At 26.4% G+C, this 23,593-nt stretch overlaps 1 protein-coding gene and 1 pseudogene across 4 annotated transcripts in view; both read right to left on the reverse strand.

Moving 5' to 3' along the window:
- The window catches only part of LOC119670511, a 33,333-nt gene that overhangs the window by 6,125 nt on the left and 3,615 nt on the right, over positions 1 to 23,593 (reverse strand). Inside the window, exons 1-2 of one of the 4 annotated variants that reach the window (XM_038080790.1) lie at positions 20,540 to 20,569; positions 1,416 to 2,606 (exon numbers count right to left, since the gene is read on the reverse strand). The gene's annotated coding sequence lies outside the window, so the exon portion shown is untranslated. The other 3 variants (XM_038080789.1, XM_038080787.1, XM_038080788.1) reach the window with 3 other exon arrangements.
- On the reverse strand, positions 15,821 to 23,540 carry LOC119666832 (annotated as a pseudogene).

Genomic DNA, 23,593 nt, shown 5'->3' on the forward strand with positions numbered 1-23,593 from the left:
GCGGTTCAAAAATTATTTAGATATAATTAAATCCAAAAATTATTCATAAAGACCACTGATAAGGTATTTGGCAATTTTCGAAATAGCTGTATTGACAACAAAAATTCAATAGATTAAAATATAAAATTTTATTTAATTTTCACTACTGTTTAAAACAATTCCATTTTTAAATTTTTTTCGTCATATCTAACTTTAAAAATTAAACTTAAATTTATATTTATGAGTTTTTACTTTTAGTATAATCTGTACAATATAATATTTTTATATTATATTTTAAATTGAAAACTTTAGCGTTAAAAGTATTTACGGGTTCATATTATTGTTGCAAGATCAGCCGAGTTTTTAACTGATTTCAACTATTTTTCTTTAGTAATATTATATATTGTTGTTTAGTGACTTTAAATGATATGGACTATATCGGACAACTAAGTGTTACTGCTCGCCTCTCCAAACAGGGGTTACAACAATAACTGGTAAAACAGTATTTATTAACTAGAATTGATAATTCCATCACACTACGGACACAAATGGATCCATCATATATATGCAAATAATATTGTTAATGCCAAAATTTATTGTAAACTTCATTTTTGTGCAATGTTTCATATGTGGCATTAAAAAAGTGTACGTGTAAGTTAATATCTTGCAAGTATTCATAAGTAGGGTCAAGAAAGACCCACTAATCACTGTTGTGTGGACTAAGTACATATATATGTTATATATTTTAATTTGACACCTATATTGCAACTTAACAATTCCTATTTTTTATAGTCAATTTTAAGAATTTGTAGCACTGAATTCATGTCAAGATTTTAAATAATTTTAATATTTTCTTGATATTTACTGCCAGCTACTACATTTATATTTATAAACGTGCGAAAAAAACAAAAACAAAAAAAAATTAATATAATTTTGAGGTCCACTGCAATTTACTATAAACGAAATTTTAGCTTTAAGAACGCCAAATTTAGTAACTAAAACTAAACAACTCTCAACTTACAATCAATATACTATACACATAAAAGAACAATCAGTAACGAACCAACAATTTAGACATTTTACTTAAAAATTAATATAATTAAATAACAAAAATATAAATGTATATTTAATGTAAATGCTAAAATTTATACAAACAATGTCAATTATCAATTATGCTTATATTCTATTTAAGGATTCGAATAAAACAAGAGCAAAATTGTTTAGTTGTTGAGATAATTATTTAGTATTTTTATATAAAATAAATAATAATTTGGAAAAAATAAAATAGCATTGGACCTTTAAATTTTTTTTTGGTGCTATTATGCATCATTTTCATAACACCGCACATATGTAACTTAAATAAAAATAAAATCAATCGCATACAATCGCATTTATATAGAAACATAAATATCAAATGATTTTAACATAACACTTACCGTTCACTTAATTTTTGCAACAGGATATCGGGTCATTCAGTTATAAAGAAACCAATTTCTATGAAACTGGGCAGTAACTGATAACTGCTGTTGGTGCTCTTTTTTCCGGTTATGTTGACACTACCGCGGATAAGACTTTCTAAGCTGTGGTGCTTATTATATATGTTGTAATTTACAGCGTCAGCAATATTCTTTGGTGCAGGTGTTGCTAATATGCTGTTTAGTATATCAACTAGTTTATTAGGTTGATAGATATAATTTAGCGACTTGCATCTGAAATGACGGACAAGAAGCTTTCGATGATGGTAAAATATGTTTTTACTAATAGCAACGTTGGTTCTTGTAAATTTAGGCATGTTTAAGATGTGCACTTATAACAGCTGTAAGATTTGACCACAACATTAAGTTGGGAGAAACATTTTCATATGTTGCCAACATTTTTGGTATATACTTCTCAATTTTTTTTGCTTGTATTATCTAAACAAATTTCTTTGGCTTCAGAATTGAATGCTTGTTTTATATATGTATATAACTTGGGTTGGATCTTACTATTTTCGATAGTTTAAGCAATTTTTAAAATTTTGCTTTATAATTATTTATTTTCCAAAACTATTTGCAATTTTAACTTCTTTTTAAATTAAATAGTTGTAGATGTTTAATTTATATCTTTTAAATTATATGTTGGGATTTTTATTACATTTAAAGTAATTCGCTATATATTGGTTATAGTGTAAACTGAAAAATATTTATGTTGACGTATTGTACTTCAATTTATTTAATTATTGAGTGTTTTCTTCTCGTTTGTGTTTAATTGTTCCAAAAAAAGTTTTTCTACGTTTTATTAAAAAATTTGTTGATGTAATTTGTTCCGTTGCCTGTTGGTTTTTTTTTTAATCGTAATAAATAAATTCAAAATTTATTTATTTTAGTGTTGTACGTTGTTTAACAGTGTTTATTTGTTTTGTTGTTTTTGTTGATTGACTAAAACATTTAGTTGCTAAGAACTAAAGTGTTTGACGATTGCATTATCCGGGAGTGTTGATTAGTGGTCGTCGTTTGTAGAAGTGAGTGATATCGGTTTATTAATGGTATTATCTTTTTTAGAAATCCATTTTGTATTGTTTGGAGTCAGTGTTATGGAACTGAATTCTCTTTGGAATTATTCCACACTTGCATTTATTATTTAGTTTCCTAAAAATAAAAAAAATAAATTAATAATTAGATATTAATATATTTTGGAATAGTTTTATATTAAATATTATATTCGTACTTTATATAAATATGTAAAAAAGAAATATAAAAAGTATTACGGACTTTCTTTTAAATTCATTAAAAAAAAAACTACACAAGCAGATCTTTGCGGACTAAAACAACAACAACGTCCCAAAATCGATCTGATGTATAGAAGTCAAATCGTCATTCACGGAAGCAACGAATACAGCGTCCGATGGATTTATCCACAACAAGAGCATTAGAAAATATAAAACAGTTATCAAAGAAACAAATCCGCTTATAGAAGCTAAAAATAAAAAATGGAAGAATACAGCCTAACTTTTACGAATGACTTAATATCTGGGATCAACTATAAACTGGTATAATAATGTTAGCAATTAAATAGATTAAAGACTAATTCCCCCAAATGGCTTAACTAAGCACCTAAACAATCAGTATTTGCATTGATATATAATTGTCAAGCTTTATCAAACACTAATCGTTATGTTCCTAGCGCACGTCGGTGATACTTAGACTGAGTTATATGAACGTCCTTCAAAAGAAAAGATTTTAGCAGAACATATAACACCACCAAATTCAAACGGATTTTAGAGTTGCTTATGGTTATAAAACTATGAATTAAAAGGCTTGTATAAAAAAAGTAATACGATATTTTTTTTTTGATTATTATTTGAAACAAATTAACATATTTGAAACAAATTAACCTATTTTTGTTCAGACACCTCTCTTGAACGAATGAAAGTTGCCGCCTGCTGTTATATGTATGTGCCATCTTATTTTGATTAAATATAATTTTTGTACTTATTATGGAGAAATCATATGATTTCAATCGATTTTTTGAAATAATTAATAAAAAAAAAATTAATTAAAGGCAACTACTAGCAGAAAATATTTTTAATTAACTATTAGTAAACATATATTAATAATGTCTAGTTCTTAAAGAATGACTTGAAAAAATTTTTAAGTTAATATTTTAAATTTAAGAATAATGTATTTATCTTATCATGTTATTTTTAAAAAATAAATGACAAAATAAGTATATTTCTTTTAATTTTTTGAACAATTTTGTAGAAGAAAATTGTTTTTGTTAAAAACGCGTTAAATTAGATTTCTATTCCATGTATGTATGTTTATTGCTTCTAAATATGTGCAAAAATAATTTATAAATTCTTATATATTTGCATATGTATATAAAACTATGTACATATATATACATATTTGTTGTGTAGTAGATTTATTTGATTATGTGACTTCACTCACTTAGTTTAAGAAGTAAATTTTAAAAGTTTGTTTAAAAAATTTTAAATATATTTACTTTTGTTAGTTTTGATTTATTATATTTTAAAGAATATTAAACTGTACGTGATGCTTGAGGCATTTGTTCTATTGTAGAACTGCACCTTTCGAGGTTCTTTTTTTGTTATGAATGAAAATGAATTTGATTTACAACTACTACATGAGGAGCTCTCAACTACTTAATTGGGTCGCATATAGTTTGCAAATTATTTAATTGAAAAACATAAAAAATTTAATATAGATAGAATGAGTAGTAGAAAATAAAACTATTGAAAAAGCATATGCAAAAATTATTCAATGTGTAATAGGTATACAAATCCCACAACACTTGAAGAGAATAAACGCGAAATGTGTGATTCATGAATGAATTCATCGATTGCAGCAGGTTTCGTTTTTATTTTTGTTTTATTCTATATAAACTGTTATTGTATAGAACTAAAAGCAAAATTGGCTTTACCACTTGAAAATAATAGATAAGCAAGTACAGATAGCTAAATATAATTTCATGTACATACTAATGTGTAAATATTTACCGGCTAGAAAGTTTTATATTATTAATAGGAAATACAAACACATGATTTTAAAAATTATTTTAGCCACTAACTATAAAAACAATATATACGTATGTACATACGTTTAAGTATAAGTTATATATTACATAAAATATATTAAAGTAGCAATTTAATTATATTAATGTTGACCACGGCACAAAAGAAAAAGTTTTATAGATTTTTATCAGGCTGTACCCCACCCATTTTCAACACACAGCACGTGTTTCTACGCCACATTTATAAAGGTCAAATAAGGTGCATCTTTTACAGTAGTCAAGTCAATATTTAGGTCATAACCTATATAAACTTAATATATAAGTTATTTGATTTATGTATATTTAAACACATAATATATTAAAACTTTTCATATTATATATAAATGAAAATAGTTAACTTTTTTTTTCATATGTTAGCACTAAACACTGCACACAAATCAACATTTTTACTTCATAACTTGTTTATTTTTACTGAATTCTTCACCAACAAATTATAAACAAAATTTATTTACATACATTTGAGTAGTGATGTGGAAGTACCGAAGCACCGATTAATAAATATACAACAAAGAGAGCTTACAAGGTAATTTGCAAACTACAAAAACAAAAACAAAAAAAAACAACAACTAAAGCAAATAGTGCAGCAAACGAATAACATAGTTACATGCGCTCTGCCTATACATACACACATTACTTTGAACGGAAATTTATACATATATATGTCATATACACGTAGTTGTGTATTTTACGCAGCACTGCGTATATAACGTAAAAACAATGAGAAAAAATTACATTTCTTCTATTGCAAAAAAAAAATCTGTTTCAATAATTTTGCTTCACTTTTTGATTGCAATTATATAATATTAAATTACAACATTTAATTATTTTTATAACTCAGTTTTTATTCTATTTTTCTAAGTTGCATATTTTAAATATGCAACTCTAATGACAAAAGTAAAATTTTATTAAATCGTTTTTTCTTTCTTTCAATATTTTGACATTTTTACGTACATTTTCGTTTTCGTTTATTCGTAGTATTTGTGTGTTCGATTTTCTTATTTCGTTTTGACTAGTGCCTAATTTCTAAGGTTATGATGTGTGTTTTAATTGATTTTTAAATACTTTCATTAAATTTTTTATATGTATTGATCTCGTTACATACACAAACATCACGCATGATGACAGAAAATATTTTTATTTTCTTGGTTTCGTTTTAAAATTAATACATGTTTTCTTCGAAATGTTAACGTTGAACGTTTAAAATTATAAATAATTTCTTAAACAATATAATTATTTTTTTTTATTCAGCCGTGCCCGTGCGCGGTTTAAATAACACAAAATATAATTAAGAGAAGTAAATCTGTTCACTTCTCAAGAGAAACTGAACAATAAAGTGAAGTCGAATTTTCATTTCAGTAGTAGAATTACCAAAGTTAAAAGTATAAAACAAAGCATAGATACAATTTTCACTTCCTCTCGCTCTCTCGCTAGTTATAGTGTGTGTTATCGTTTGAACATATTTTGTATTTCTCACTTTCTCTTTCTTGCAAATATGTCTGAATGCATTCATTCGGTGTTGCTTAGTACAGAGTACAAATTTTGCTAGAGTAACGTGTATTCGAGGAAACAGACATTTGTTTTGTTTTTACAGATGTTTTTACTTTACAAAGTTATTTTTTAAATATTTTTTATTTTTTTTTTGTTTTCACAGCAACACCAAACAAATCATTAAATAAATTAAATTAATATGAGAGGAATAAAATAATTTATGTATTTCATTTAAATTATGAATTTATTTTACAAAAATATCTATATAAAATATGGAAGCGTAATTAAAAGATATATACATTATTTATTATAGTAATATATAAAGTAGATATCTTAAAAATTGTATCTCGTATACATATTAAAATTACTTTCATGTATTAATTTACACATAGCTGCTGTCTGACGTACTGTGTATTGTATTGTTTGTGAAAAGAAAAAACAATTGCTAGGTAAATGTATATAATTCGCATACCCTACACCAAGTCTTCGCGTGTTAATATCATGAATTTATAAAAGAAATATAGCTAAATATAGTGAAAGTCGAAATCATTTTTTTAAATCGTTTATCTTTAAATTAGTAAAGATAAATTTATGCTTATAAAAGTAAACAAACAAAATTATTGGAAGTATGAGATATATCGACACTAGGTCCTATGATAAAAAGATCATGCAAAATAGGGATTAATTGATGGCTTAGAAAAAATAAATTTTAGCAACTTGAAAGAAAAATAAAATAGTGGATAGTTGTGCAGGCTTAAATACTTCAATGACTATTATGCTTAGGATAAAGAACACAATTTTATGAATAGACAATAGACAGATTGAATTTTATAAATAAATCGTCTAAGACAACCAAATTTGCAAGAAAGGGTAATCAAGTAAGCTTTCTCGAATCCACGCTAGGGTCTGCTTGACCATCTCCATAATATTAATAAGAATTAGTGGATAAAGTAAAATAACAAATTATATAGAGTTTCTACTATGTAAACTCCAGAATTTAATTGATTTTTTTCTTAACAACATTGATTTCATTTATATATATACGAATAAATTATTTATATATTCTTGTTTGTCACTTGATTTGAGAATTTTTTTGATTAAAAGTTCAGTTTTTTAATTGACAAATTTTTGTATATTCCTATATGTATTTCGGCAAATTCGCTTTAACCTTCATCAGGAGACTTCCTAATATTAAATGGTTACTTTTTTATAAAGCATTTTTAATTTAGATAAATAAAGTATAAGAAAGTCCTCAATAAACTATAAACATTTTTTGGTACCGTTACTTCAATGAAAAGATCAACTGTTTAATAGTCAATCGGCTACATTGCTGAATGCTAGTATTGTGAACAGAGATGGGTGGAGGAACAACGCCTGCCATATACTTGAACTGAATTTAATTAAACCTGGACAGTGACATAACAGTTATGCATGATCAATAGAAGTTGTGTTGACATGGATCCACCAGTCTAGTTCTTTGACATCATATAACCGAGTGTTCCATAAAACCTGCTTTTTTTTACTGTTTTTAACACAAAAATATTGACGTTTTCTTCATAAACAAAACAATACGACCTGCGCTTAACAGAAACTAACTTTTTTTTCCTATCAATATATGACTTGCAATAAGTTAGATACAGACACGAAGCTAAAGAGGTGAGGCCCACTTGAAGAGCTGTAGTCCTCAAAAATTAACTGATAGACTTTATGTACACAAATATAAAAGCAAAGTAATTACTTTTTCTTGAATCAATTAATCAATTCTTTTAATTAGAGATTATTTTTATAATTATTCAGTTTTTAATTTGCAACGCCACTCCGTCACAAATACGGACTTGATTGGGTAAATAAATTTTGTTTAAAATGATAAGGACACTAAATATAATTGGCGTTCAGTGAAAATAAAAAGAACTAAGTATGCGATAAGTAACTGAATTTACTTGTTAAGAAGTCCTAAAATAAAAAGTCAATGTTATACATAAAAGATAGGACAAAATATTCTTATATTTCTAAAGCGTTAAACAAACTGGTAATCACAACATATCAAGCATGTTTACAAGTACGGGTATCATAAATCGTTTTGTTAGCACAAACAAAAGATATAATTTAAGGTATTTAGAGTGCACCCATGAATTCCCAAATAAACGAGCGCATATGCGTAGTCTATTGTAATAAATGGAAATTCCGCGAAAGATTTAATTTTCAAGTATTTTAAAATAATAAAATAATCTGTACGGAAAATTTTTAATCACAAAATTTTTGTCTTCACAAAAATATTCTTAGAAAAATATGTATTTAGATATTAGGTAAAAGAAAATATGCATTTCTTCTTTCTTTGTGAATAATATTTCCATTGTTTTCAGTTTGTTTGCATGCGTTATACTAGGCCACCTCACAAATATCGATCTGAAGTACAATATTTTATGAGTATCTTGTTTAAACACTCCGATTTAATGAGCGCGATTTTTGAGTTTACTTATTCTTTTTCGTTTTCATTATCATTATTTCATTGCAATTTTACTAGTGCCACTATAAGTGCTATTAATAAGTATATCTGTGGAAAATAAATACGTGAAAAATATTACAGATATGAAAAATTATGTTACCTACTTTAAGCGACTACATACATGCATACATAAACTATTAGCAGCACTACGAATGCAAAAATACATACAACCCTTTGTACGTATTATGTTTTAGATACATTTATTTGTATGTTGGTAGATAGTAATATATCGGTTTGCAGTTTGTTTATGTGCTGAAGCATGTCGTCATCGTCAAGGTCGTCGTGGTTTTTTACTACGTTTTGCTAGTATTTTTCATAGTTTTTTGTTGGTTTAAATTTCATAAAATATATCTACTAATTCGTACTTGGAAACTTTTTTTTTCATCATTGTCGTACGCATATATTTCCTTTTTTACTACATAATAATTTCAGAGAGTAGGCACATATGAGCAATTATTAAAATGCATATTTCTCACTTCTTTATCTTAATTTCAATCAATTGATTAGTATTCAATAAATAAAAAGAAATTAAAAAAAAAATTTTTTTTTAATTTTTTGAAGCTTAGGCTGCACCTAGACATTTACACTATATAAAAATTTTGAAATAACTATATTTTTAAATGGCTGCTATAATACGCTAGATTAAGTTGTTTTTTTGATTGCTCATAAGTCAGGCCACAAACTTTTTAATTTCGAACGATACCAGGTGGAGTTAGACCTCTATGTAGATTTTGAAGTATACAGCTTTGCCAATTGAAGTAGTGCTAGGCCATAGACTTTTTAATCTCGAACGATACCAGGTGGAGTTAGACCTCTAAGTAGATTTTGAAGTATACAACTTTGCCAATTAAAGTAGTGCTTGATGCTTACCTCTGAGGCAGAGAAACTAAGTATTTTTTTTTAATCTATTCTATTCCATTCTTATGCCAGACACTTTAGTGCGATTTAAAACCATATGCCATAATAAACAGGGTCTACTGACACGCATAGTTTTATCAGTATAGTTTCAGATAAGTAAATAAATTTTTGTAAATAATAATAAACTAACACAATAAAAAAAATAATAAATTATAATAGAATATTTATATATGTGTGGTTTACACGTTATTTCTAAAAATAATACAAGAAGAATATTGTTGAAGAACTTTTTAAAACTGTGGTAATTAATAAATCTATACTGATTTGAATTACTACAATAGCATAAAAGCATATATTGCAGTTGTTATGGGTAAAGTCGAAAATCTTTCCACTTTTTGTTATTCTAGACAAAGTAAAGAATGATATAAGGCATTTAAGCTTATATATATAACTAAATTAAGAAGGTAGTAAAACGCTAGTAAAGAACAAAACTAACTCTAAAAACCTAATGTTATTCAGGCAACTCATTCGATTAATAACTAAAACGGTAGATTTCTCATTCTAAATAAATCTAAACTCACATTAATTAGCGGTTTCTTAACTGGACATGTTCTTTCGTAAATACCACTTACAAAGTTAAACTTCCGCCCACTTATTTTTTTTCCACTTCTACTTTTGGTTTGGGTCCTACAATTGCCAAGAATACGTGAGCAATACCTCCATTTAATTTTCATTGAACCAAATAGTTCTAGAACTAAGAGACACTACTCGGTTTATTCAGGTTATTTTGGAAGACCCTCTCAAGGGATAGTACAATTGAACTTTTAGATCGCATTCTCCCAAGTAGTTCTAGAACTAAGAGACACCACTCGGTTTATTCAGATTAACTTGGAAGACGCTCTCAAGGGATAGTACAATGGAACTTTTAGGTCACATTCTCCCTTGTAATTATAATAATAGTATATATGATATATATAACAGAAATGTTACAGATTATTCAATAAAATGAATTATGCAGGCGTTATATAAAATAGTAGATTTTAACACTCTTTTCTTATAAACATATATATTAAAATTTAATTCTAAATTTTTACCACTTATAATGTTAAGTAAATGTAGATTTTAAAAATATAAAGTGATATAAAATAACTGAATAAAACTAGATTAAGTAAGAATGCTGTGCAGAAAGAGAAACTGAAAGAAAGAAAATCAAATCTAAAAGTAGAAAGAAAAAAGTAAAGAAAAACGAAAGAGTGTAGAAAAAAAAGGACAAAACAGGAAAATTACAATGACGGATAGTAGCAGTGAGAGATACAGATATGTAAAGAAACAGAAGTAAGTAGACTTATGATAAGAGAAATGTGGGTGGGAAAGAGATTTAGAGCTAAATATTAACAAAGAAATTATAAACACAAGATCATGGTAATATTATTTTATCTCTGATATGTCTATCATCATGTTGAAAATATTTTGAAAAACATAATATACCCAATTACAGCAATATGAAGTATATAAAAATTTACTGAGCATTTTATATTTTTTCTGATGCAAACAAAAATTATCATCAATAACATTTATATTTTTTGAAAGTAAATAAATTCTTTAATTTATATTATTTTTCATCATAAAAAGCGTAATAAATCAATCTAAAAATTAAAATAAAATCAAATCTATCTTATGTTTGCTAACCAGAACACTTAATATTATAATAATAAGTATACCTAAGTATATCTATGTACTCATTTTTATTTTTACTTGTATTTTGAGCTGACTAATAATTCAAAACAAAGAGAGAATGTATTGTAGAAAATAAAAACAATAATCTTTCTCTGTCAGAAATATAAGAAAATATTCGAAGCTTGATAGTACTAAGAGCTTCGCCAAATATGTATATAGGTCCTTGAACTCGTTAATTTCATGAGTCAGACTTATACAAAACAGAATGCACTTTAACAAAAAAAAAATAGAGATGGTACGTACATATATAAAGGTGTTTTTTTAGATAATAAAAATATATTAAAAACCAGCTGATAAAATAAATGTGGGATTCTTGATTTCTGTATAATTTCTGTGAAGTATAAAACAGTATCTTAGGTATATGTTACATATATGTAGTTAACAAATATATAAACGAGATTATTTAAAATTTATTTAGTAATTATTATAATTAAATATTATTATCTTAAAATTTTTGTTTTAACTTATATTAATTATCATTTGTTATAATACTATTATTATAATCTAATACGATATTATTATTATGTAGTATTATATTATTATTATCATTATTTATCATTGTATTATTATTATTTATTATTATATTATTCTTACAATTTATTATTATACTATTAATATTATAATTTATTATTATTATTATAATTGATTATTAAAAAATATTAAATAATTTCACAATTTTTTATTATAACTTAATATTAAATAAATTTACAATTTGTTATTATAATTTATTATCATTATTATATTATAATTTATTATCATTATTATATTATATTATATTATCATTATTATATTATATAATTATTTATATTACCATTATTTAAATTAAATTAATTAAATAAAAGAAAATTATAATGACAAGAATTTATATCAATATATAATATTTATATAAGTTATATAAAATAACTTAAAAAATAACTGAATAAGAATAGATAAAGTAACAAAGACAGACAGAAAGAGAAAATAAAAGAAAGAAAAAGCAAATTTAGCAGGAAAAAGGAATATACTATAAAGCAAAATACAGTAAAAAAGAAAAGAACACAACGAAAAGAAAACAGAAGAACAACAGTGACGGATAGTAACAGATATGAAAGAAAGGAAAGCAAAGCTAGATAAAGATGCAGAAATACAAAGTAACAGAACCGAGTAGGGTTATAACAAGAGGAAAGTGGAAGGGGAGGGAATTAGAGATAAATATTTAATGTTTTATAATCATAAGATTGCTTTATCTCCAATTTTTCGCTATATTAAAAACCTTTTGAAAAACAATTTATATTTTTTCCCATTTATTTTTATAAAATTTTTTATCATTACTATAAATTATTAAAACGTTAAATTACTTTTAAAGAAATTTTAATGTTTCTTAGGTTGTTTCTGTAAATCTAAGCTATTAAAAAAAAAATGATTAATTTTAATTCTATCGAATTAATGGGAGAATAGTAGAGATTCATTTACCCTTACTTAGGATACTGCTTGAAATAACAACAATAATTTTTAAAAATATTAAAACATTTACATAAAAAAAAATTTTTTTTTTTAATAATAATGTAATAATGAGACTTAAAAAAGAACGAAAACCAAACAAAAAAATTAATATTTTTGTAATAACTATAAAGATACAGTCAATCTTCCATAACTCGAAGTACCATTTTGCAAAAAAAACCCTGTTGCATTCTACTTAGTTTGAGTTATAGAAAATTCTAGTTATAGAAGTTCGAGTTGTGGAAGTTCGATTGTATTTACATTATAATCTTAAACTTGAAGAAAAATATATTGTACTTATGTTTTGGAAAAATATGCTTGCTTTATCATAGTTTATTTACAATAATTTTTGTTTATAATTTAAATGTCATTACTGATAAATACGTTTCAGTATAAATTTCTGTTGATAATATAAACAAATTTATTTGTACATTGAAATTATACATAAACAAATTTATACAGAATGAATTTATTTAAAACTTTCATTTCATCCTTATAGTATCGAATCAGACAAACTGAAAAAAAAATGAAAATAAATCGTCGTACGATACGATATCGTTTTTGGGTGGCACAGCAAAGTACACTGAAAACAGTTTATTTTTATATACGTTTATATTATAGCTTATCGTATCAAATTCGTATTATACTAAGGCACCCTACATTCATGCTGACACGAGCTTGTTTATACTTATAATAAAAAGAAAACAGAAAACCGACAAGAAAAAAAATAACGTCATTCATACAAAAAGCAATACGGTTCCATATTGATAAAAATAAACTTCATATACGTAAATGAACACACTGAATATATATATACATATATATTTTTATATTTGCTTCGAATGCATGAGTTTTAATAAGTATATGTACATAAGTATGGGCGTGATTCTGATGTCAAGTATATATTCTAGATCTTTTAATTGAAATTATCAATTAATTTGTAATTGCAATGTTAATATACAATTTTTTTTAACTGAAGATAGATCGCAACATTGACTTTTTTATTTGTAAATATTATTTCTTATTAAAACTTTAATTTGCTTATTAAAACTTTAAGGTGGAATTATCTCATGATCTAAAAGTTAAGTACAAAAATAATTATATGAATCCAACCCAACATTATTACTAATAGAAAAACTATCAAATTAAGTATAAAATTGATTTTGTTGAGTATATATATGTACACGGTTTTATTATATCGTCATTGATTTTCTATAAATATTAATACAATAATATAAAAATTATTTTTTGTATATGCGTGGCGAGAATATTGAAGTATTTGAGACTTTACAATAGTATAAAGATACACTTTTGAATCAATTGAATCGATCTAGAGGTGTCAGCCTCTGTTTCAATGTCAATTAATATCTATGTTTTTGCGCTAATAACTGACATTTTCAGCACACATTTTTCTAAAACATTCTATTAATATTTGTTACAATATCATTATTTTACATATCTAATAAGGTAATTTGCATTGTTTTTGTTAAATCCATGCATTATTCAGTATAACGCATAGATCATTTGCTTATTATCCTACTGCAGACGATTGTTAATAAATAACAGATTTTTTTTGATGCTGTTAGCTTTTGTTAATTGCTGGTAGCCAGTTGACTTTTATTGGTTTTAATGTATATGTATGTATGAACTAAGTCAAGTAATCAGTGTTATCTAAATAAACGAAGAGTATAATTGGAACAATTTATATGCAGTTAACGTTAATCTTTGATTTCTTATTATTTTTTATTACAGTAACTGACGTTTAGGATTGGGTTTTAAGTAAATAAGTATACAATACAAAATATCTTTAACACGATAGATGTTTGACGTCTTTTTCTAGACGATGTATTTAGCATAACTATCTTATCAAAACAATAGATCTCTGAAGCATGCAGTCGTTCTATTCCCTTGGAGAAAGTCATCCACATTCTTATTTATTGGATATAGTTTTTATTATATTTTATACTTTTATATTATTTTCTTTTTTATTGTTCCTTGTTCTTGTAGTTAATAATATGGAAAAAGCATTTTTGATTCATGAAACAAAAAAAGTAGTATGAAAGAAAATTAATTTGTTCAAAAAATAAAAAAAATCGTATAGCAGAAGACTCATCGCTCAAGAAATGAAAAACATATAGGAGGATGTTGGTCTGAATTTTCATTTGTAGACGAAGTGCAGGAAGTCGAAAATTGATCTGCCTAAATGCAACATTCTATCAAAACACACTCGATATTTAAACTAATTAAACAATATATCAGATTTCAAACCATTAAATGTTCTATAATTTGATGACTTATATATGCTTGGACTGAAGTTAGGTCGAAAGTCATGATAGTTACGTAAAGTCTTAATTTTTTTAAATATATTTTATTTAATTTTCATTAATCAATACATTTTATGTTGGAAACATTTATGTACCTATATATCAACATCTTCCAGCAATCTGTTTCGGAAGCAAACTACCTACTTCGTATCTAGACTTAAGCTATTTGAATATATCGTTTTTGAGATAATAAAGCTTTTTGACAGAACATTGTTTTCAGGTAGACTATATATTAACCCACTCTCTGTCTGAAAATACTGACAGATATATACACCCTTTTATATACGATTTTTTTTTGTTTCTTGTATAAAGGTAGGAATCATTCATTTCATCCCACATCTATATCTATGCTGAGTAAGCCCGAAACTACATATTTATGTTACAATAAAGTACAGTTCCAAAGTACAGTGAAGAATATCTTCTCTTTAAAATTAAATAATTTTTCCATTATTTTAATTGTACATAAAAAAAATATAAACAAATAATAAAAAAATATTATACGAGGGCGATTTGATAAGTCGGTGACGTTTTGAATAAAACAAATTTTTTTCGGCAAATAAACATTTTATTTTTCTACATGACCACCTTTTAGCTCGATACATTTAGTCCAGCGTTTTTCTAATTCTCTTATTCCTTCCAAATAATAGGTTTTGTCAAAGCTCTCAAAATACGTGTTTCGTTCGGTAATGACTACTTCATTCGACTCAAATCACCGTCCAGCCATTTGTGTAGGTTTGGAAACAAAAAAATAGTCGCAGGAGGTTAAATCTGAAGAATATGCTTGATAGGGTTAGCAGTTCGTATCCCAATTCGTGGATTTTGGCCATCGTGACTAGACAAGTGTGCACACTTTCTTCTTCGCCAAATGCGGCCGTTTTTACTTCAAATCAACGTCGAATCTGTTCAAAAGCTTTGAAAAATATTTGCCGGTGATCGTGTTACCTTTCTCGAGATAATCAATGTGAATGACACCGCTTGCATCCCAAAAAACTGTGGCCATGACCTTGTTGGCTGACAGACTCTGTTTGGCCTTCTTTGGTCCACGTTCACTCCTAGTAATCCACTGTTTCGATTGTTCCTTGGTCTCTGGCGTGTTGTGATGGATCCATGTTTCGTCCACAGTAACAAAACGGCGCAAAAATTCATTCGGATTACGGCTGAACATCGCTAAACACTCTTTTGAAGCGGTCACACGATTGCGCTTATGGTCGAGTGTGAGCAATGTCCAAATATTCGTGTAAAATATGATGTACCCGTTCAGTTGAGATACCTACAGCATGAGCCAACTCACGCACTTTCATTATCCGATCATCCAATATCATTTCATGGATTTTATCGACGATTTCCGAAGTGATCACTTCTTTTGGGCGACCTGAACATTCGGCGTCACTAGTGCTAGTACGACCACAACGGAACTCTGTAAACCACTTCTTAACCATTGAAATTGATGGTGCCGAGTCCCCGTAGTATTTATCAAGTCTTTTCTTAGTTTCAGTGATGGATTTTTTACGTGAAAAGTAATGGTTAATCAGCACACGAAATTCACTTTTTTCCATTTTCGTAAAAATTCACGAGGTTGTCTGCTTTGAACGGATATCAAAAACCAACTGAACGACGTAGTTTGCTCAATATTAATGTGCCCACTGATACATTACAGCTGACGGCTCACTATTGCATTTGGAGTAACTACGCAGAAAATTCAAAAAGTCACTAACTTATCAAACCGCCCTCGTAGCTTCAAAATAGAATTTATGTGCTAACAAGAATTAAAGAAAATAATATTCGAAAAAGTCAAATTTAATCTTTCTTGTATGATACAATACATACAAGTTCGATTGACATAAAATACAATAAAAATAATAAAAAATCTAAAAGAAATAAAAACAATTGAATTTCTCAATTTTGTTAAGTTTGTTTTTAAAGTAATTCAAATGAAATGCTTTGTTTACACAGGCGCAGCAAGGTCAATGCACATTGACAAAATTTTTAGATGGAAGCAAATTGCCAAATACTTGTACACAACGCACGATAACAAAAAGTTCATTAACTTTTGCAGTACCAGAGTCGTTAAACCGAAATAGAAATTTTTATTAGAATCTCTGCATTTGGTGGCGAGGGGAAAATCAACACGAAATTAACCAAACTTTTTCGCTTCTGATGTGTTGCTAAAGGTCAAGGCTGTTCGTATCTTCGGTCGGTCTTTCGTGGATAAATAAGAAAAGAAAGTTCAACAGCAGCTGCTGTTTTCGAGCTTTTCGTGTAAGTTGATGTGCTGAAGTTGAATGCTTTATGAAATAGCACAACTCAAATGCACAATGAACTTTCTATTGCGTGAATTTATGTCGGGTTTGGCACTACATGTTGAACTTAGATTAATATGTTCAAATGTTCTTCAAGCGAACAGGGTTTAAGAGGGTTTAAAAATATGTATTTAAAATAAATTTTAATATTTTGGACAAAAAATAAAAAAATTTTTCTATAAAAACAAAAAATAAATCTATTGAAGCATGTTATAATAATGGATTATGATTCAAGTATGTCAATGAATGGATAATAGGATAAAGTGGAAAGATTACAAGATTCAAATTTTAATCCAAATACAAGTAAAATACTTTAATGCAGAAATTTAAAAAAAAAAACTTTCTTTTAGTTAGTTAGTTGTAGTGCAGAAAGGAACAAGTCCTCCTCAAATAGCTAAGAAGTCGTTTTGAATCCACAAACCTCGTAATAGTAGGTAGTAGAGACAAGATCAAGCTAAAACCAGCCAGAGGTATTTATAAAGGCAAGAATCGGGTCAATGCTAATGCTAGAGATATCGCCTAGGGTTTTAAAGAAGGGGCCCCTATAAACTTAAACCTAATTCTGGTCAAACCTAGACATAGACATAACAGGTGTTTGTTAATAAATTATTAATTGTTTTAACGAAATGACCTTTATTGTTATATTACATAAAAGCATTTCTTTTTTCCTTTAATGGTTTATTTATTGAATCCTTCTATATTATATAAAGGTCACAAGAAAAAAAAAAATCCCTCATAAGTAACCAACGAATTTCCAAAATTTTTTAAAAAGTTTCGAAGAATTACTATATAGTATCTTACATATAGATGTGCTACATACCGTGTCGGTTTAAGTATTAGCAGTACACTTATACGAGATTATTGCTGCGCTCCTATCTACTAACGAGAGCACCCATATCACAAAAAAAAAAAAATAAGTTAACAAATGAAATTATCAAATAAGTAATCATATAAATTACTTTATATCAACGTCGCTGGTGACAGTGCATTACTTAATATGATCTAAAGTATGTTGCAACTTAATATCTTACTATTCACATATAGTAAAAAAAGTATTAAATAAGCTTTGTAGTTTTAATGAAAAAAAAAAAATTTTTTTTTTCTTGGATCTAGCGCCCTTTCAAACATAGAAAAAGAGAAGCGAGCGACATAGAGAGATATGCAGACACTAAGAGAGAGAGAGAGAGAGACATGCAAACATAGTAGGAAGGAGGCAGTTAAATAGAGAGAAGGAGAGAGGTAAACGGACATATACAGAGAGGCAGACAAAGGAAGAGAAAGAGAATTTAAACCGACATTCGTTTTTTTTTCTCAATTTCATTTTTTAATTTGCGTTGAAAACAACAACAGAGAAAAAAACAAATAAAATCAAACAGAGAGAGAAACAAGTAAAAAAAGTAAAACCAAACAGAGAGAGAGAGAGAAACAAGTAAAACCAAACAGAGAGAGAGAGAGGAAGAAAGAGAAACAAGCACGGTTGCCACTTGAAAATTTTTTTCTGTACCAAAATTGGTTTAAAAAGGTACCATTTCTGTAAAAAAAGGTCCAAAATTTTTCTATTGTCTTTTTATAAGAAAATACAATTTATATAAAATGTACAAAAAGTATAAAACAATACAATATCCACAATAAAGTTGGGTCGCCGAAAATGTACCATTTTTTGAACATGAGTACCAGAGTACCAAACGGAAAAAAAAGTACCAATTTTGATACTAAAGTACCATAAGTGGCAACCGTGGAAACAAGTAAAACCAAACAGCGACAGAGAGTAGTAAGCAAAAACCAAGAGAGCAAGAAAATATAGAGAGAGCCACCATGCAAAAAGAAGCCAAGGAACAGAATAGTAAGTGAATTTAAAACTGAAAAAAGTGAACACGATTTAGCTTTGTATATTCAATGATAAAAAAATAATACTGAATTAAGATTTGTAATAACTATTTTAAAATGTGAAACAAAATTAGCAAATTTTCGAAGTTTGTGGTAAAATTTAAGTATGTAAGTCCATCCAGCATTGTAATGACGCAATATTAATGCACATTGTTATAATTAAACTTTTTACTCAAAGAAATAGAAGGGTCTATTATTTTAAGATATTCATCAAATATTATTGTTTTTATGGTAAAATTTGGTTAAAAAGGTGAAGAGAAAGGGTCTGCAATTCGAATGACGCAATACTAAAGAAAATTGTTGCAAATGAAAATTTCTTTGAGATTAAAAGAGTGGCACAAATGATTCATTAGCAATATACGATTGATGTTGTATATTTATAAGAAGTATGACAAAATCGTAAACACCGGTACGGCGAGACATGTGGAAGCTTTCAAAGGTATTAACAATGTGTATTGTTAGCACGACACAATCCATATCTCTCATTTATTTACATGACACTTTATAGAAGACGCATATACCATAGTAAATAAAAAGATTTTACAAAGAAAATTATATAAATTATAAATATTTTAATATAATATGCGAATAAATATATGTATTTTAAAAATTAATTATTTATTATATTTAATTTTGATTTAGTCTACAAATAACAATACTAGGCTGTATTTTATTGTCTTGAGTATTACATTTGTGAATAAATTTTTGTAAGTCTAGAAAAAAATAAAAAATAAAGATATATACATATTTTGCAAATAATATACGAGTTTTTGTTTATACTTCATAACAGATTCGTAATGTAAAAAACACAATATATAGCTTTAAAGTAGATACAATATTGCATTGCGTATTATTTAATAAAAAGAAAAATCGGCATATCAGTGCACTTGAACTTTATATTTACTTACAATTTCACTATTTTCTGTTTAAGTAATTTTGTATATATATATGTATATATATATAAGTATGTTTGTATAATTAAGCGGAAAAAGAAATTCTTTTTCAATTCAGAATCAGAATCACAATTAAATAAGACGATTGTTGCATCTCAGCAAAATAGATTTAACGCGCAATACGGCGTAAAATTCGTTCTTAACGTAAGCAAATTTTTAACCATATAACAATAACAACAACAGGACGTTGACCGAAAGAAAGCGTTTTTAGTATAAAAAAATATATTTGTCATATGTTTTTTTTTAAATGAAATATTTCGTTTTTAATATGACACGCATTTCGTTTACTATTTATTTAATAATATTTAAAGTTTTTCTTATATATATCATTAATTGTATTTTTTTTTTTCATTAGACATAAAGAAGTAATTAAATTTCACAATAACAATAATATATTTCAAAAAAATGATTTTAAATAAATATATTTAGAATAATATAATTTTTATTTTTACTAACTTGAATTTGTATGAGATTTTATTGAAATCTATTCCAAACACTTGATCACTTTTTTTTTATTTAATTTATAAAAACAAAACGTAATTTATGCGTAAATATATAAAAAGCATTGCAATTTCTCAAAACTTGCAAAAACAGCACACAATTAAATTTTCATCTTCACTGTCGTCAGAGTAAAGAAACATTAAATAAAAATTAAAACAGCAAAACAACTTGGACTGGAATGTCACGAGCCAAAAAGAGAAAAAGAAGAGAAAATCTGTTTAGGCATCATCTCAAAAGAAAATTTAACAATAACAAAATAAAATAGAAAGAAAAGCAAATACAATTTACAACAAAATGCAACAAAAAAAAAAGAAAAAGAAATAAGGCAGGCAGGCAGACAAAAAACTTCATATCTGCGGCGTAGTGTGTACATAAGTGTAAACAAAGAAAATACAGTTAAAAGGAAAAAATTGCAGCAGATAAATAGTATACAAAAAGTAGAGGAAAATGTGTGGTAGGTAAAAATGCGCGCGCAACGATGCACAATACATACTTACATACATACAATACATACATACGTACATAGACATAAAACGCATGAAGACGTATAAAACGCATGGAGGTAATTTATAAAATACAGCCTACACTCTATATTAACTGTAAAATTTTTTTTTTATTATATTACATTATATTATTATTATATTATATTATATTATTAATATATTATATTATATTATTAATATATTATATTATATTATTATTATATTATATTATATTATATTATTATTATATTATATTATATTATATTATTATTATATTACATTATATTATTATTATATTATATTATATTATTATTATATTATATTTATTTTAATTAATGAAAGAATTCATCATATTATGTTTTTTTTTTATTTTTTTTTCCAACAATATTTCTTTATTGAATCGCTTTATATTAACATTATATTATAAATTATTTTATATAAACATACTATAATGAAATTTATTATAATATGTATGTTATACAGAGGCCCCCTGTAAGTAGCCTTATCTTATTCATCAGATATCACGGCGTATAAGGTGAAATCATATAAGATAAATGTAATTAATAAAATTGAACCTGAAAGTCTTTGAAAATAATAACTTTAGCAAAATCAGAATTAGAAGATAAATGAATAGGTAAGGTCTTGTTCTTTTTTAATAAAGATTTATACCATAGAACGCCTAAATCTGGATGTATTAATAATTGCAAGTATATCATCAATTTTAATGTTGGGTATATCGCATAGTGAATAAAAAACTGAGGAGCCCATAAGCTTAAGCCTGAATCTAGATAAGCGTGGATAATGATATAACTGGTGTTCATGTGTGTCTTTATCGAGCGCCAGTAAACATGATCTACAACAGTTTTATGTAATATATGTTGCCTTTAATAATTTTGTCTTAAAATATTTCATTTTAAATATTTGGTGTCTTTAAATATTCATACCAACACAAATTCAACAAATATACGAATTCTGCGAAGTAGTTGAAAATATTAAGAGTAATTGCAAAAGCCCATGTGAACAGCGCAAGTGAAAATATAAGTAAAATTCGTTAAGTACCACTGAATAAATGAAAAATAAGAAAAAAAAAAACGTTGAAAATCGACGTAGCAATGTAAACCCCCCAATCAAAAAAAAAAATTTTTATAACAATACAATGTCGTTTGAAATCATAATACCCCCAGTAGTCACCCGAACTCATTTCGACATAATAATTTATTATAATTAAAACTTATTCTTTTATTTTTCTACTTCTTTCTTGTATTTATTTAATTTAAATAAAATCAAAAAATATTAAATTTATATATGCAAATTATATGTCTATATAACCAAGTCCCTATATTTGTTATACGATGGAATTCTAAGAAGTACATATTTTAAAATCTATACAAGTTGCTTTCATATTGCAGTTGAAGGTAACAATTTTAAATAATCTGAAAAGGCATAATTTGCAATAATTCGTGGAAATTATAAATATGGATTACTATTTACACCATTTCGTACGTATACCGTATACAAAAATATAAGGTTCTTTTAGTAGGTAAATTTTTAATATAACGACACTCAAACAACTGAAAGTTAACTTGACAACTAACACCACATTTTTAATTTTTATTAAATAAATCATCATGCAAAATCATATTTTTCTTTGAAAATAAATTATCTATGTATAGTATGCATTCAAAATAAATGTTCAGTAAAAAGTATTGTACCGAGTCCTATAACTTAAGGCTTATGAGACTTAAGTCTCTTACTTTTCTCTTTATAGCTTTGTTATTAAAAAAAATTGTATATTTAGACTAAAAAATACTCAAAGTGCGATTTATTAATTACCGATGTCAGTATAATTATTTCAAGGGATTCGTTCCAAAAATGAATAATATCGAAATGTCACTGTCAAAGGCACCTAAAGTAAAAAATACTCAAAAGCAATCATCCATTATCGATACCGATGATATGATGAAATCAAATTTCTTAAAAAAAGAATAAAATCGATATGTGACAGTCAATGGTCGGCCGGCCTATGATTTAAACAAAATGGTACTTGATCAAATCAAAGAGTTATTAAACAAGTGTTTAATGACTATATTAGCTCCTGTAATGTAGTTGTAATATAGTCTCCTAGATCATATGATAAAGCCGGGTAGAGTATTTTTTGTTGAAGTATAAGAACTGCTTGATCTATATGGACAAATTATTATTGATTCTATTTTGGAGACTAAACATTGGTGTAATATTTCTGAAATACATATGGAAAATTGGAAAATTGGAGTTCCAAAATACGGTTATCAACGCAAACTTTGCACTAGTAAGATTGTTGCATATGTTTTTATTTTTTTACCAACATACAAATATTCTCAAACTTGTCAAAGAATTGAAACAATTTTTTTTTTCTAAAATACGTACTTGTATTCATACATATACACGAAACGTGCCACGCACCTGCCAGTGTTAATCTTACCTAAGTTAGACATTTCCGTAAAATTATATATGGAATAGAAAACATATGTGTCATTGTTCAAAATGT

Source organism: Teleopsis dalmanni, chromosome 1 (genome assembly GCF_002237135.1).
Source record: "Teleopsis dalmanni isolate 2A chromosome 1, ASM223713v2, whole genome shotgun sequence".
NCBI classification, from domain to species: domain Eukaryota; kingdom Metazoa; phylum Arthropoda; class Insecta; order Diptera; family Diopsidae; genus Teleopsis; species Teleopsis dalmanni.